This window comes from Varroa destructor, unplaced genomic scaffold (genome assembly GCF_002443255.2).
Source record: "Varroa destructor unplaced genomic scaffold, Vdes_3.0 BEIS01000001.1, whole genome shotgun sequence".
NCBI lineage: Eukaryota > Metazoa > Arthropoda > Arachnida > Mesostigmata > Varroidae > Varroa > Varroa destructor.
The window spans coordinates 62925932-62943678 of NW_019211454.1; positions in this window are offsets into that span (position 1 = coordinate 62925932).

A 17747-nucleotide genomic window follows, 5' to 3' on the forward strand; every position below is an offset into this window, starting at 1 on the left:
AATTGTTTAAATCAAAATCTAAATGTTAATTTATACTGTTTGTCAGTAGAAGATTTTGCCATATATTTGTATCGAGAAGGACAAAACCTTGTCCACAAATCATTGCCTCTGAGACGACTACTCGAAAATTGGACCACTTAATTTTCTACTAGCCACAGCCGCCGATATCCACTATTCTCTCGCTCTATAGCCGTCCAGGCCCTAGATCCGTTTGGTGGAGCATGTCGATTGTTATAGCTAATGTAATACAACAGATATCTGCATGCAACGGACTGAGTATTTATTGCGTGACAATAAACCGTATGTCAAATAAGTGGCCTTTGATTGGGTGCCGACGCTGTCGGGTCTCTGTGCAACATGCCAACAGTTAAACGCCTAACCTGTAATTGCGGAAGGATTACAGATTTTACCTAGTTAACAAAAATCTCCGCGAAGTGATTGCTCGGCTCTTGCTTATATTATAACATTTTCAACAGGATTTGCATGGCAGCTCGCGTACAGCCAGCCGCACGCACGTGCATAACATACAGGGTTATCAGCATAATATGTTCAGTCGGTGTTACACATGCAGTTAGCACATTCACAAGACGTGCAAGATGCATGAATGTTTGCAAGTTTGAATAAATGTAGGTTAAGTCTATGTTTTACGAAATTATAATATATTTGATATCTGTAGTTACGTGTCCGTACACCTCTGTTTTCCCTGTCTTCTGTCTCTAACTGGATGCTTCACCTCGTCCCAAGGGTTAAGCCAGGTCACGCGGTGCACGTTTCAGCCCTACTCAGGAACTGTTCGATTGTGGCTCGCTTAACGTTCAGAAGTCAGAAAAGCGTCAAGACAGAAAAGAGCGTTAACAAAGATATAGGGACAAGTAGACAGCTCTATATCTGCTCCATACGAATGCAAGGCTACCATTGCCAGAAACAAGTCGACCAATGAGGTCAGGTCGAAATTGGCTGGAAATAGAATAAAAGCAAAGGAAAACGCCTATTTAGAACTGGAGATACAGCACTGAAATGGTATAAGAATATCTCATACATCCAGAAGGCCATATTTATTGAATATGTCCGTACAACTCAGCTACTACCGCACTCACCACAGTGAGTTACAATTGTTTCATTATTCGCGTATTTGACGTCTGACCATTTTCGGCAATTTTTTATACGATCTACATGTTTGTGTTGCAACTCCCATGCAATACATCATGACATTTCTGTATTAATACCACAGCGCAGCATTACAAGTAATGTAGTTGGTCACAGAATGAAGTCGAGATGAATGGCACGCTTGGCGTAGGCTCAAAGGACAATATGTCAGATTATTGGCCTGTTTCACAATGGATAAAACTTTTATATTTGTTAAGTCTGATAATAAGTTGACGGGGCTGGTGTTGTAATTATTGAAAAATGGCGCTGGGGCTTTTTTTGAGAAAGAAGTGACGACTGCCAATAAATATATACACTGACCGATTGCCAATTAACTTGCAGCACTCCGTCATAGAAGGCAGTTTGGAAGCGTTTCCTTTTGTTGATTGGCATTTTCAAACAGACAACGATTCGGTTTGCCATTTTTTTAAATTATTCTAAATCTGGTTAACTTCAAGGAAAAATATCACGTAAAGATTTGCTCATTGTAGATTATAGATAGAGATGTTGTACGTACGCGATTAAGCATTACTTCGAACGGCCGGCTCCTAGCAGGAAACAAAACTACTAGACATAGATGCGTAGGCATACCTGGCTGATTTCGGCTGCTTGTACACGTGCTTAGGTGCTAAAAGTAATACAATTTCTAAAAAATAAGATCTACAAGAGATACATTTGGTGTCTTCTCTTAAAGAAACTAACGTTTCTTGGAATTTGAGGTTCTGGTTCCTGTTCTTGAAGTACTCTTTTACTACCTTCCTTTCAAGAGTGAGACGTGTAAAAGCATATGACCCTCGTGCCTGTATAAGTTGGTAAGTGTGTTCAAAATTTGACAGGACGCGGTACCTTTCTTTGCAAAAGGAATGCCGTAAGGAATTGACAGTCATTCAGTTGTCTACCTTGATCAAATATCAGGCTCTTGATGGATAATAGTTTGAAGTCGTCCTTGTCTTTAGCCAGCGCCTAACTCGGTATCTCCTGTGACGCAATGTTTACACACTTAAGAGATAGCTCTCTATGCGTTCATTGCGTCCGCGTAATGAGTCAACTAGTAAGGTACAATGTAACCTATTCCGGTAACGTTAACTTATCCTAGTAATATAATTTTTGTTTTATGTATGCTTCTTTATTTTAACCACATCAACTATGCTTTCCATGGTATTTACATGTTTACTGAACTACTGTATGTATATATTCCTGGTTTATATTTATTTTAAATGTCCATTCGGTTTGGTGGAAACTCTTTGTAGTTTTTATCGTCCGCTGATCGTAGTCCGCAAGCTTCTATAAGTATGCATATTACCGCATCGTTTCTTGACCGGAAGCAGTTGCGTCGACCTGGTCGAAACTAGATGACCGTCGCTTGGTTGGAACGCAAAAAGTAGCTTGATTCACAGTCCTGTCGGGTCTCAGCATCTGCCAAACGAAATTGTGTAATCACGCCTGTAAGGCCGGCAGCTTTTCTCTATGTATGAAGCCTGGACTGAAGCTCTGCTGTGCATCTTCAATGAGTGGATACGCTGGAGTGATACGAAAATGATAGCATAGCCCCCTTCCCATCGAATTCCCCGAATGACCCCTTCGCTTGCTTGCTCCCCCATTCGTTACTCACTAACTATAGGTGCTGCCATCAGCCCTCAGCTTTCCTTTTTTTTCCAATATCAATGAAGCCAATGACGTGGTCGATTCGACACTGTTTCTGCTATCACTATAGCTGCTGCTGTTACCATCTGGGCGAACTCAACGGACCTTCTCGCTCTCTTCCTGAGCAATCCTTGCTTACTCATCTGAAGTGTCACGCACAGCTATCGTAGTTGTACAAAAAGCGCTCACGGATTCTAGCAACAGTCGCAGTAACGACGATGGCTTAGCCGCGGCAGAAGAAATACTATGATGAACATTGTGCCAAATGGCCAGTCAGAGCCCAGTCAGCCGTCGAATGGACTCGCAAAATGACGACCAAACGAAAGCGTAGCAGTAAGGAAATCGTTTATTGGAAATTGATACCTCCTACTGGGACTCATCAACCACTCCTCATTCTGGGCGATATCGAAGGCGGTCCCCTTGCCGCCTCCGCTTTTGCCCCTAGCAGCAGCGACAGCGATGGCAAAACCGGAACGATGCAGAGCTCAGTGACCAGCCTCTAACAAACAACACAAGGTCAACATGGAGCGCCTCTAAAGACTTATAAATAAATGAGCGAAGAGGGGACCTCACGTAATTAAGCTTCCTATTCCTATTGGCAGCCTTATCGGGAATCGAGATGGCTGCAGAGTTTGGAAAAGTCGATATGAATTTCATAGGCTGTATTTGTATCATATTTTAGATATACATTTGTACGTGATCGTATCGTATTGCTCCAATCAAAGCGGGCCTCATCCAGTAACACACCTTCGCTGCATTGAGTGATTGATGTGCTCGACTACCGTCACGATATGTACAAGCGTAATGCTTTCGTTAATATCTCGAAAAACCCCCTGGAAACTAGTCGTTACTAGTTGTTAAAAACTAGCTCCAATCTAAGGTGAGCGCCAACAAGTAGTCAAGTTTTGCTTGATCTCACTTGACCCTTTACATATGTAAGTTCGTGTAGTATCGTTATTGGTAGTAAAAAAAAAAAATAATATTAGTAGTAAAATGTATAACATGTATATTTTAAAGGAATAGTTGTTCAGAATACTCTGTAACGAAAATGAATATTGCACACATATTGATGTATTCCACAAGCATTCGGGTATATATGTACTAGAAATACAGGACCGACAGATTACACTCGGCCACAGCTGACGCCAGTGGTCCTTTGGCGCTGCGATCGTACAGGTCCAGTTGTGCAGTTCGTTATAACCCAACTTTACGAAAATAGAGGAAGCATTTTTGAAATAGTCTAAATCTTCGCTGGCCGACTGCGGCGAGACATGGCCTATATGGTGAACTCCGTCGTTAACATGTTTCGTGCTAAAATGAAACCTACGTCTGCTGTTTCGTGTTTGGCATCAAACGTTAACAAATAGCGGTTTGCGAAATGCATATTGCTATGAATAGCACATTACCGGGATTTCTGCCTCGGTTTCTGCTACCTTTTTTTTTTGGGCTGTTATGCATATGCTATACTACGCACCTTCGTGTGCTGTGCTTGCCGATAATTGTTATTAGTATTACTACTTTTCGGGATTTATTTATCGGGAAATTTTGGGATTAATCATCATCTAAAGGGTTGCTGAGCCACGCATGGAGGTAGCCTTGCCTTGTCATGAATATCGAATTTGAAATTATTCCGTTTCGTGTAATGATCAAAGGTACATTTGAAAACGTTGATGGTTCCCGTATTCGATGTGTGGACGAAGCAGAAGCAGCTAGAAAAAAACAAACATGACCACTCATGCTGCCTCTCCGAGTACTTATTCGCTGCTAGTTGCTTAGCAAAAAAGGTCATATTATGGGGCGTGTTCTCCGACATTATTATCTGTCTGGATAATATTGAAGTAATGCGTGTGCCGGTCCTCTATAGTATAGAACATTTATGTACTTCGAAGGACAGAAAGAACTGCGGTGAACCAGTTAGAATCGATGTGAGAGCTGCGTAGGGTTAATAGCGTCTTCAAGCTGCAAACTATTCTACTTTGTTCGACCTGAAAACTCCCTTATCGCGCACTTGTATCAATACGCACAGAAAACCTCTGCTGGAAAGTTTGTGGTTTTTAATCGTTAATGTGATCGAAGAATCTCAGCAAGCTAGAATCTAGAGCTAGAAGCTAGAGGCTAGGTTCTTTGAATAAGTATTTGCCCAGGTCGATTTAGAATTTCGACAGTCTTGTTGGATTATACCGCTTATATGGTTCTACTAAATAACTTTAGTTTTGAGGAAGATGCATCCAACGGAAGTTCCCGCGCAGATTTAAAGAAATTCAGAAAAACTTTTGGAAAAAGATATCTTGGCCCTCGAAACAAAACTAATAGATAGATAGTACATTTATTGTTATGACTGCGCAAACGATATAGGCCAATAGTGGTTATTCGAACGCATTTATTGTCTCACAAAAATAGGGCTACTTCGTTGATTAATAACGATTGTCTAAGGAAGTGTTTCACAATAACAAGAAATTTCCTAATACTATTGAGCATGCGTACAACTGTGAAAAATCAACCTTGTCACCGCGTATCTGATATAATAAAAATCAGATCTTCGTAACTGGTATCTGTACACAAATGTCAACCGTTTACCTATTGATCACCAACGAAAAGCCTATTGTTTACTCCAAGTGAAGGTCTAATATTTTCCAAAGCGTTCGCCCCACCTTAGCACTCACCCAGCTCTCCGTATCCCAAGTATTCTCGTATGCTTCTTGAGTATGAGAACGTTGTGTAGCAATAATATTCCATTACGGAATTTCATTGAAAAGCAAAACAATTCCCATGAGTTGACACCCCACTCAACAGATTTCAGCGAGTGCTCTGCTCATAAAGCCGGCGGAATATTTTATCTGGTGGCGAAAAATCTATTGTTATTGATGTCTTTCAATGCGAGACAGCTACGCACGAGATCAGCATTTGAGGGAGGCGTACCTTTCTTCACCTCTATCTAGCCATCTCATACGTATGTAAGTATCGTTTCATGCGCTTATCAAAGTGTGCCCGCCCAAAAAAATCGCTTGCTTGTTATTTACGCACCAATGCCTTGCCGCCTTGCGTTACAAGATGGGGGAGGCACGAAACCAGACTGGTGCGGGCCGAACACATACAACCCAACTAGTCTAGCTTACACCTGGGCCACCCTTATCTCCCGGCACGAGTCAGACCGGACATGGAGGAGCGGCAGGGCCCGAAGACGTATGCAGACGACAGACGATGATCCCCGATTGCCCTCTTCTGATAAATTAAGAAGATACCGTTGGTAAGCGTGGGAAAAGGGGAAGCAAGAACCCAGGAAGGTATTGAGTGTGTATCACCTTGACAAAGGAACGATAAGGTCGTCCATGAAAATTGCTAGGCAGAAAGGGACTAAGCTAGTAAGGATCTACGGGTATTTTGTGCGAAATGCTGGTCAATTCGGAAACTAGTTTCAACAGCGAACGTACATTTCACATGGATTGTTAGAGCGGTGTCGAGAAGCAGCTGTTTTAAAAGGCGGCATGTTGTGAATCAACTTATTAAAAATATTATACAATAAAGTTATTTGTGTAATTTTTAAGCTGTCGTACAACGAAGGAATTGATATGAAAGAGCATTTCGATCTGCCGAGCGAACGGTATGTCAATGATTTAAGCGAAGTCTCGTGTATAAAGTCACATAAGCAACCCATATTTGAGTTTTTTTGGTTTTTTTTTTTAGAAAAAATACTTTCTGAGAATAAAGAGGGAAAAGCTTTAATCGTCAGGCAACAAGCGAGTCTCAGACGCAAGCACCAGCATGAGCCTATACCAAAGGGGAACATTACGCCAATGAAATAATAAATATCCCTTAAAGGCGCTATTATTGCTTCTTTGTCTGGTCGAACATGTGATTCACTTGTTGACAAATGTAAATTCGATAACTAACATGTAAATGCTACAAGTATACACTGACCTCGTGCACTACCCTTCAAAGGCGTCGGCCTTCAAAGACTTCAAACATGCACTCATTTAGAACAATCGAGACTGCATTGGCAAGTATATAATTTTAGGCTAACGCCAAAGCAAAGTTTGAATGTACAATATATATATGCACATTTAACACGGTGGCGTGAGGTGTGTAGTGAGCGTATAGGTAATATATGTGTTTGAAACAACATAAAGCTACATATTCATCATATTAAGCATGATAATAACCTTAAGCTCGATCTATTCACTCTTTGAAGCAGTTCAACGACTGCTTCTACTTTCACAGGCCAGTTAATAACGATTACCAATTATAATAGTTAAAGGTCCTAGCCTTTTTAGAATTAACGCCTTTTTCGTCGTAGGACAATTTTGCAGCCATCAATACTGGCAACCTTCCGGCAGTTCCTATAACGTTTTCCGCTTTATTTAAGCTGCCAGTTTGGCAGCCATCTACCCAGCTGCAATGATCGGAGCGGTGCGAAACGACGACAGTTGTCAATACCGAATGTCTCGATCGTCTCAGCGCCCACCTAATTGACTGGACCTTCGCATGTACTCTACTTTAACAGCATTTTCGTCTGCTCTGTTTTCAGACCGAGATCATATACGTCAAACAGATTCACACAATTCAAAGCCCGCTGCGATACACCATGGCGCAAAATTCTTAAATGGGTTGCGGCTTATAGACGCGGCGTTACTCTACACTGATACTTTACATGTGTCAATTAAGACATCGGCAAACTGCTGACAAAAAATGTAATCCGTGAAGGTAGCATATTCTATCATAGTGATCGTAGACCGTAATCGTATTTCAACGTATTCAGTATTAATATTTCGTGCTTATCTCTCGTACAACGCTTATATAGAGCGTATTTTGCCGTCACTTAACAACGAAGTCGTGCTAATGTTTAGTGATCTTGACTGGTGATTTCAAAATGAGAGCAGGAACAGATGTCGCTGAGCGAAAAACATCAATTAGAAGATTGCTTCATTAAAACAAATGTGTTCAACAATACAGAAGTGTTTCCCATACAGTCGCCCACAGCTAAGGGATCGCTGCATACGATCGCTATTAACAATCGAAAAAACGCGAAAACCTTGTGACCGTTTATGAACTTCAGAAAGATAGATTGGTCTTGTATAATGCCTTCTAAAGGATTGTGGACTTTCTGTGTCGAAAATTACGCTTCGCCTCCGATGCTGGGTCCAAAGGCGGTAAACCTACCGAGCAAATTCGGTTGAGTGCCCGACCGATAAGAGCCCGTGTTTATTGCGCAAGCGAAGTCATATATTAGGTGATTAAGAACTCGGAAAAGGTTTGTTTCTCAGATGAATGACATTTTCAGATTCTCGAAAAAACAGCCATCATACCTTCAAGCATGTTGACAAGCAATGACGAGAAAGCTGCGTTGTAGCGAAAGCTAGACATCCATCAAAACTTATGACATGACTTATGATTTCTGGTGAGCGCACTGGGATAATGTACTTCGCACAGGAAATACTAGAGCAGCAGGAATATATATGAAGTTACCCAGAGCAAAACGCTGCCTCAGGCACAGGAATGGTTCCCTGACTACCACGCCTTCGTGCATCATGCCTTGTCATAGAGCATAAGCCCCTTCTAGGTTATTTACTGTCAACAGCGTTCAGGTTATGCCGTGGCCTGCTAACTCTGTAGACCTTAATCTCATAGAGAACATCTGGAAAAGCATAGAACCAAAGGTTCGAAAGGACAGGAACTCGAGTGAATCAACCACATCAGTGGGGCAACAGGATTCAGTCGTAGCAGAGGCAACGAAAAACTACTATCAGGAGCGTGCCGTAGACAATTACCGCTGTGCTACAACAAAACACCCCGATGCCCGCAGCTGTATTACATCGTTTATCAACAGTTTGAGCAGTAAATACTTGCCGATACTCTGTTGAACTGCAGGGTACCGCCGTAAAGTAGAATGATGAAGCCAAAAATCGCTTGCTTTGAAAGTTCGAACAATTTGATTGAATTTATTAGATTGAGAACCGATTGTAATATTATATAAAGGCTCGTATTTACGGTGTTGCACATTTTTTGCGGAGTACCTATAGCAATTGATTTCATACAGTAGGTGCCGAATTAGAACGTGACACATTGTTATGGGCTTTACTAACAAGAAATGGTATCACCCCAAAAAAACAACACTTTTAAGCAATGAACTGTCGGGAATACCTACGCTCTGTCAAGGCTGCGACTAAAGTACGCCTTGAGCTTTTCCCCAAGTTCTATCTCAACATTGGTAATCCAACACGAACAAGCGATTGTTGGCCTGTTTGGTCCCGCCAACGAAATTATGAAGTGGGCTAAGTGCAACTTCATATTCTCCGGCTGATTCAATGTTCACTTCCTGCCTTCTCGATATTGAGGACAATTAATAGAAGCTTCAGACTAGAAGCTACTGCACAGAACTGGTATATATGTCTATCCACTACATATGTAGCATCTATCAAAGGCCGCCATTCTTAACATTATAATTCCTTCAATTAACATTGACGTTGCACACATGAAGATCCGTGACCTAGCACATAGGCACACATGTTTGTCCATCAATATAACGACGAGTAATGACGCAAGTGGGAAAGTACTACTCGGGTCGATATGAAATCAGGCACGTATGTATAGCTACTTTATTAAACATCTTGCTATAGACAGCATTACGAAAAAAACATGTTTCTTTTTTTTACCAGGAGACTCAAACTGAAGTACTCTTTGATCTGTGTAACAATAAAGATATCCTATGTAGTGAGTGTTTCGTACAGATAGGATCCTAATGTGCAGATACTGCAATGGTGATGAAAGAATGCCAGCAGTCGGAATAGTGTGAAAAGATACTTTGTGGAATCAGCTCAATAAAATCTTAATAGATAAATAAGTACGAAGGAAAAAAATTTGACGTTTTGCTTGATTTGACTGAAAAAACTAATAATAGTAACGTAAACGTGACTAATAAACCAAGTGTAATATCTGCACACACTGAACATATGAACCCTTTAGCATATAATAATGCAATTGTTAATTAACGAGGTATACTTGTTGCACTACGTCCGTTTAAATAGGATTCCCCAAAGAGAAATTTTGCTACAAGCATTCATTGAAATCAGTCTCAGGATTCATATGGCAATTAATAGTTAATTTTTTTTGTTAAAAGTTTTTTTTTTTTGTTTATCTTAAAGAAATTCAACCAAGTGCTGAAAGATAACAAATTATACTCCAATGTAATGTCCTTTACGGTATACCTGCTGAACGTTTTCGGCCGATGTTACAATGCATACACTGCTAATTCCACCAGTTTTTTTTCTGAAACTCAATTTATTAGATTGTTATGTACACACAAAACGGCCTATGATAACCGGTACATATCAGAACATTAGAAAATTTACAGAAGAAGAAGCAGTTTATTTTTTTTTCTCATGTCCGTCATCTAAGTTGAGTCCTAGCAACTTTTCAAAAATAAGAAATTCACAATAAAGATAATTAACAGTTCACAGGGTGGTTTTCGCTGCTATATCCAAAAATTCTGTTGAACTGTATTTTACCACCAGGCTGACTAAATCTGCTAAGTCAACTCAAAAACTGAGTTGATATAAAATGCATGCAAACAAATAGCCAAAATGGGGCAACCGCCTAATAAGCTGGAGCTTTTACTGTTCCGTAGTTTCTTTCGCATTTCACACAACTATACACCACCTACTTTTCCGTTTTATATATAATTCCAAGGTCTTTTTTTCAAATGCTCCTTCTTGGGGGGAAACAACTGTTCATTGTTGAAACCCCCTTGAATTGAAGCGATATTTTTTCTAGGCTAAGGTTCAAAGACATGATTAGGCTTGTCGAAATACTAGCTAAAATATATTTAGGTATCCCTTTGATTTTCTACGGCATTTCCGGGATGTTCTGTCCAGTAATTATGAGAGAGAGAGACGTGACTACAAAATAATATATTGATATATCTTCTGCTGCTGCTGAAAGTGAAAAGAGCAATCCGCTTCAACGCAGTATCAAAGCGGCAGACAACGCTTAAGACATCAATCCTTTGAAAAACCTCTAGCGAGGCTTCATTGCATAAGTTTTCTAATTGGTAAAATGTGATCCACTTTGATCTAGGGGAACGTGGACCCAACAATTCTGTCTAGCTATGGCACAGAATATATAAAAAGTCGGGCTCCCTCGACCCAGCGCTCGTGCAAACGTAGATCGTTCATTTTTTGACGCTATCCGCCTTTGATCTACATCGTTTATTTCACATCAGCTCTAGAGGAGTGATTATTGAATAGCTGGTAATTGTAAGTTTTCATTCAACCAAATGATTTTCGTGTAATTATTGTTAATACGGAAGACAAGAGCTGGCTACATCTTATTTACATGCTCGACTGGGCAGTATAGGCACATTTATGGAATATATTACCGTGGCCCAGATACCATGATCACAGAAGTTTCAAAAAAGTTGTTAACCAAATGTTCAACAGCTTCTTTTAATAATCAACGTTATCAACGATAGTTCCTGTGACAAAACAATGCAAAAAAATGAGCGTCAACTTTGGTGTGAAAAACTTAGTGTTTACGCAAAAAACCAAACTAGTAGTCATTACTTAATGTAGATGAGAGAATGCGTACCGGGTATAACAATAACAATGCGAACGCTTTTTTCTTAAAAAGGCTATGATGCTGTGCGATATTTATCGTGCGGTAAAAACAACTATCGAACGACAATACAATGAGTCTACAGATTTCGGGAAAACGTCATTTTCAAATATCTCGAACATTTTCGTGAATGATAACCGATTATGGGGTGTCGCGCGAGATAAGCCTGCGATTATCAATTTCGTGACTCAATCGCTCATATGGGCTGGGTATTGTGCACTCTGGAACCAAAGGATATAATGTAGGATAACTCCTCGCGGGTAGATAAAGCTTCTTAGCTTTTATTACTTCCTAGATGCATGCCTGATTACTGCTTCGTTCTGTATTATTATTACAAGGAGGTGCTTTTTTGTTTTTTAGGCTGAGAGTAAGCAAAGTTGCAGTGATGTGGGTACAAAGTTGAACCAGCTGATGGTACCCGGCACGATATGGGTGGAACCCGCTGGGGCTTACCTCGAATTGAGTAAACCATAAGACGTGGGCAGAATCACTAATATTATATTGTCGACGAAATCGCCCTTGTTATAGCGCAAAAGAAAAGCAAGAAGCACGCTAAGTACTTCCGGGAAGATCAAGACGCGGGCAAAATGCCCTATTCCTTTATACCTCAAAATGATTGTAAACCGGTGGGGGTCATAAATGGCCATGAGCACATACGACAGTGTTACGAGCGATCAGAGCAATATACGAAAAAATATTGACGCATTTCCGTTGTCTCCTTACTGTAAACCTTAACCAAATGTTTCCGGAATCCAAGATTAGTTTTATAGAAAAAGGAGGAAAGCGTGGTACACTAATTTAATGACTAATATTAATTTCACTAAGCGTCTGTTTCTATATGATCCGCATAGGACAATTGTAGAAGCATTGGATAAATATCCGAATTTTTCCCCACTCGTTACACACATTTTGCTCTTCTTTATGCCTGCAAATATACAAAAATAGTTCGTCTTAAGAAGGATCTGGGATATCACGCACAACCTATTTCATAATAATCTATCAGCCTTCATTAATAAGAGCCCTTTTACTTAGAGCTTTTGCGAGAATCGACTAAAGGTCAATTGGTGGCAACTACGGAGACATCAGAAAATGCGCCGAGCGGTTAAGGGTTTTTATCCTCAAAATTTAATTTCGATGCCCAGCCAATACTGAGTCCTTGAAGTAGAGTTCGATTTCTTATACCGAATTTATACAGGTGTTCCTTATTTAATATAACAATACAGTGAAAATGAAGACGCTCAGTCTCGTCCGATTTTGTAAAATTGTTCAAATATACATTACGGATCAAAAATAAAACAAGCGTCATTTAAAGATCTCTATTTCAATCGTCTTTTCCATTAGCAATCACATCAGTCTCACAGATAATATGTAGTACAATATAGGACGTCCCCCTACCAGCTAGCTTATTATTCATTATGTACTCTCTGCTTACATGGGTATGTTGTCATTAAGCGTCTACCTTGTATAGATCCAAAGGATTATTGATTACGGTAGAAACGGGCACAATCAAATAGCGCGAGAGGGAAACTAGCATGCAGCACGCAGAGAACGGCTCTTATGAGTACGTTTGATGTAGCATAAACAAAGTAGGCCAAAGCTCATTCTGATGCAATCAAATGTTTAATAAAGGTTGAAATGGTTATGATAGTATAGAAAGCCGAAACGGAATTGTGATGATAATCGGCTATAGGAGGATGCCGTACATTTATTATAAATCTTATTCGAACCTATTAGACTGGCATTTGGAGAATCCACAAGATATAGCCAAATATATGTGTGAGATACAGAAACAGTGAGGAAGCGTATAGGCATAGAATTATTGAACAAAAATGATGATCCAGAGAAAAGGCAACTAGTACAACTACTGAATCAGCCTGCAAACTCAGAGCCTACAAAGCAAGTCCTGTATGTTTCAGAAGCCTGCAGTTTAGAAACGAAAGTAGACCTCTAAGCAAATAAACACATAAATGGCATCGCCTCCGGTTAGCTTCGTAGCTTCGGATGAATCAAGAAATTTAAGCCCTCGATCATAGTCTAACGCGATTGGTATAATGGCGAACGCGACCAAGGTAGCCTTTGCCAACATATCCAGTGAATGCCCTCCGCGTTTCCTATCACTTAGATAAAAATTTACGCTGGTAAACAGTGACGCTTATACAGGGAGATGATATGTAAATTTAGTAGGCTTGGTTTTAACGGATTAAGCCAAACCGCCTGGGCCCTGGAAAAAGTCTCATGCTAAACTACGTTAACCCAGTAGCGTGCAGTAATGTATTCCCTAAAGGAAACATAGATTGACGCCTAATTGTTAGTCGCCTAGCTAACCCGAATTTATGAATCGTCTACGAATATGAGTTTTTGGGGACCTCTTAAAAGCTCCGTGTCCGATGTTGTTGCACCTGATATAAATATCTATTTTTGCAAAAATCTTTGTTTAATGGGCGCCTCGTTAGGGTCTTGAATCATTTGAAGTGTTGATATGGCGTGTGACTGTGGCATGCAATAATAATCCTTTTGTTGCTTACAATATTTAGTATTTCGAATATACATATATATGTATATATATATATATATATATAAATATATATATATATATAAATATATATATATATATAGTAATAATGACAGAGCAGTAATAATAAAACGTATACTGTATATATTTAACCATATTCCATCTTAGATGTACTATATACATTTATCGAAAATGCACAAACGTGGGAGCCGATTGGTACAGTGTGGAAAAGCATCATTAGACAAATAGACGTTTCCTCAGGTATACGTAAACGCATTATTTAGTCTGCTACTGCATAATGTGGCGTCACCTCGAGTTCCTTCGCCTTTGCACTATTTCATATGAGTCGTGAGAAAAGCTCCTAGGAAAGAAGCAGACGTTTCTTTATTATTCAACGATTGAACACTTCGAAAATTATTCCACACAGAATGGTCCTCCAGTGTCGTACTTCGTACTTTTGTTAGAATAAATAACTAAGTGGGCTCTGTCATCCTTTCGGAAGTATACCCTATCGCTGACACGGTACTTATTAGGCGTTTCGAAAATCGCCAAAGCAAATGATAGGTGATAACTATACAATAAGGAAGAGGATTATTGGTTATGAGATTCCGTACGATCGTAAACAGAGAGACCACAAGAACAGTTTTTGCAACAGGACTTAGACCAGACCGTAGAAACGCTTGATTGGCTGACGTAGAAGCCGTATGATGCAACTTTGCATGACATGTACTTCATTGTAATTAAATTGTCTAACTACTAATACAAATTTACTTCGGTTCTTTATCCAGTTACGTGATTATGAGATCTCAGCGTTGTCCTTTACCAGCTTCCTTTCTGTTTCCCCGTCACACAGCATAAAGCAAACTAAAATTTGGATATCGGTATATTTCTCTACTCGGCCAGAATACTGCTATCATACGCTACGTAGTAATCGGACGTATCAGATTGTTGTGCTTGCCGTCATACCCCCTCCATGATCGTTTTTCTCGACCCCGACCGAATTGAAGTTAGCTAAAATTTACTAGAATATAATGTCTTACCACGTTACCATATATTATATATTGTAGAGTTATCTATCTATATACTAAACAATCTACTTTTGAAGGTCAATACAGTAAGCAAAAAGGTACGGGGTGGACCACCTATTTAACTATTCGTCTCCGCAGAATATTATTTCCATTGTTATTACTTGACTCCCATTACCGGCACGTATTAAATAACGTAAATTTAAAAATATGATTGCCCGGCTATTTCCCAAGATCTGACTAGTCAGCTTATACTGAACAATTGTTCAGAGCTAGATTGGGCAGTTGCCTTTAAAGAGTTCATCAGAAAAATGTCACGCAGTGATTGTAGGTAGGTTTGCCGAAAACAGCCTGTGCCTCAAGGCTAATGTAAAAATTGTTTTTTGTGAGCTGAAAATGTGACCCTATTTAATTTAGTAAGGTAATCTGAAAAATTAATGTGATATAAGTGAACGGATGTTGTACGTATAATAATAATAACTAACGTCGACCTTTCGAACGTGCCAGAAGAAAATATAGTTGTTGAAAGTGTGGCAACCGCTGATCACAAATCTAACTAGTAGTGCCAATCTTATATAACCACTGAACTGTCCAATATATGCTTATATGAAATATGCTTCTTGTGGAATGAAAGTTTAGCGGAAAAAAAGCGGTGCCGCAAAACGTCACTCGATTAACTCAGTCGTCTCTTCATCGTTGCTTCGGAGCTAGCGAATGAAGTGCAGGCTGTTGTCTGAACTAGCCAGGCCGAACAGTAGCCAAGATGAGCCTAAAAGGTTTAGGGCGCGCCTGACAGTCGCCGCGCGGCTCCGTGTCGGCTTGTCAACGTTTCGACCAACAACCTGACCCTGGTAGCGCGAGGCTTCTGAGTAATGACTTGGAAGAAGAAAAAAAGGATGAAATAGATAAAAAGACCCGGAAATCAGGAAAGCTGGCAGCGAAAGAAAAGGGGCGATCTTTGAATGAATACAACAATGTACTGCATCATCACCACCGCTACTGCAGGCAGAAGCTGAAATGGTTTCTTTTATGGAGGATGGTTTCTTTCTAGGTCTTCATAATGTTGAGAGAAAATGCGATTCCGCTGGACGTGCTGTTATTTCCACTAGGGATAAGAGGCGGGGTGGGGAGGTTAGAGCTTGTGATGGTTTTGCTGCTGCTTTCTGCTATTTTTTTTCCTCATTTTCGACCGTTTTTTACTCTCTCCGCAGATCTAGACCTAGCAGATATGGACGAGGATAAAGAAGAGAGATAGGCAAACGACACTAAAAGCGATGACGACAGTCAGTGGCGTTAGCCGTGGTTTCAGAAAGATTGAAGCTAGAGGCCGAAACGTCCTAACGCTCGTAAGAGAAAGAAGCGAGGGGAGGCACGCTTGGAGCCGGTGGTTGTACGATGAACTGAACGAAAACGCTTAGAGTCAACCATACCCGCGGACGCGAGCACACGTCCAAGAGCACGCAGCCACATATATAGAGAGAGCGTGAGCTAGCGGGTGAGCGCTTTAGAGTTCTACAGAAGAAATGGGGCACCGGAACAGACCATCATCTGCTGCTATAGCTGCTGATGCTGTCGCTGCTATTCGTTTCGTAAATTGTTTTTGGACAATGAGCGAGACTTGAGAATGATTAGAAGAACGCGGATGACGACCACAAAAGAAGCGCGTTGCTCGTTGGGACACGAGAACCGGGTAGAATGCGATAGTTGGAGCTGCCACTGGCTAGCATTGAGTCGGCAGTTATTGCGGAGAGTTAGCATAAGGGCTCGGTCACTCGCGCTCATGCGCTGCGTTTAAAAACGAGAATATCCACCACCGCACAAGCCTCCATAGCACCCCCTAAATGTGCTTAGCGTTTAGCTGTCGCGGAGGGCGATGCAAAGAACGGTGGGGAATGAAGCGAGATAATTTCAGTTATTCAGACGGACAAATTGTTTAAATTAGCTTGGAAAATGAATTTAGAGGGATGGCATTAATCACACTCATATTTGATGATGAGTCTACACTCTCTGACTCTACCACAGCAGCTACCGAGCGGTAGCAAAAACTTTATTCGCTTATCGATATATTTTACGGATCGTCACTGCTGTGAACTTAGTCACTTTAGTCTCATATATATCTACGTAAAAATGAAGATCAATCGTTTAACCCTAATCACACGCAAAAGGCTAGCCATAGATGTAACTTTAACTATCTTATGTTATCTGCAAAAGTTGTTGTGCCAACTTAGATTCTTTAAAATATACTGACGATGCCAGTTTGCATAATATACTTGTCTGTAGAAGCGTAGTATAAACTGTGACTAATAGAGTGCCTAAAGAAAAAAATTCATCTTCTTAATTATAAAAGTCTTTTAAATATGCATCCATGCAAAAAAGTTTTCTATCGTTTTCAGGCAAAACCGTTGCTACTGTTTGCGATTTTCTCACATGTCTCAATTAACGTATTTATGCCTTTCAGCTACAAGACTCTCAAGCGTAAGTTTTTGAAGTCTGACGTCTGACCCTGCCGTTATATGTTTCTTTAGACGAATGGCTCTCAGCAAAAAACGAAGTGCGTCTAGTCTGGTCTTAAACTCAGACCATCACGTGCCTCTAAATTTAAACGGCAAACTCTTTACCACTGCAGCATCTCAGAAATTAAAATTTTTAAGTCTGATATTAAAAACATCAACCGGTCAAATTTTCAAATCCTTTTTATTGTCGAATGACATCCTTCCAATTCGCTTTGGCAGTGAGCGGCTCGAAGTCCAGCAACGACGCCGGCTGCAAACGAACCTTCCGCTCAAAGTCCTGCAAAGTGACTTTAACGAGCA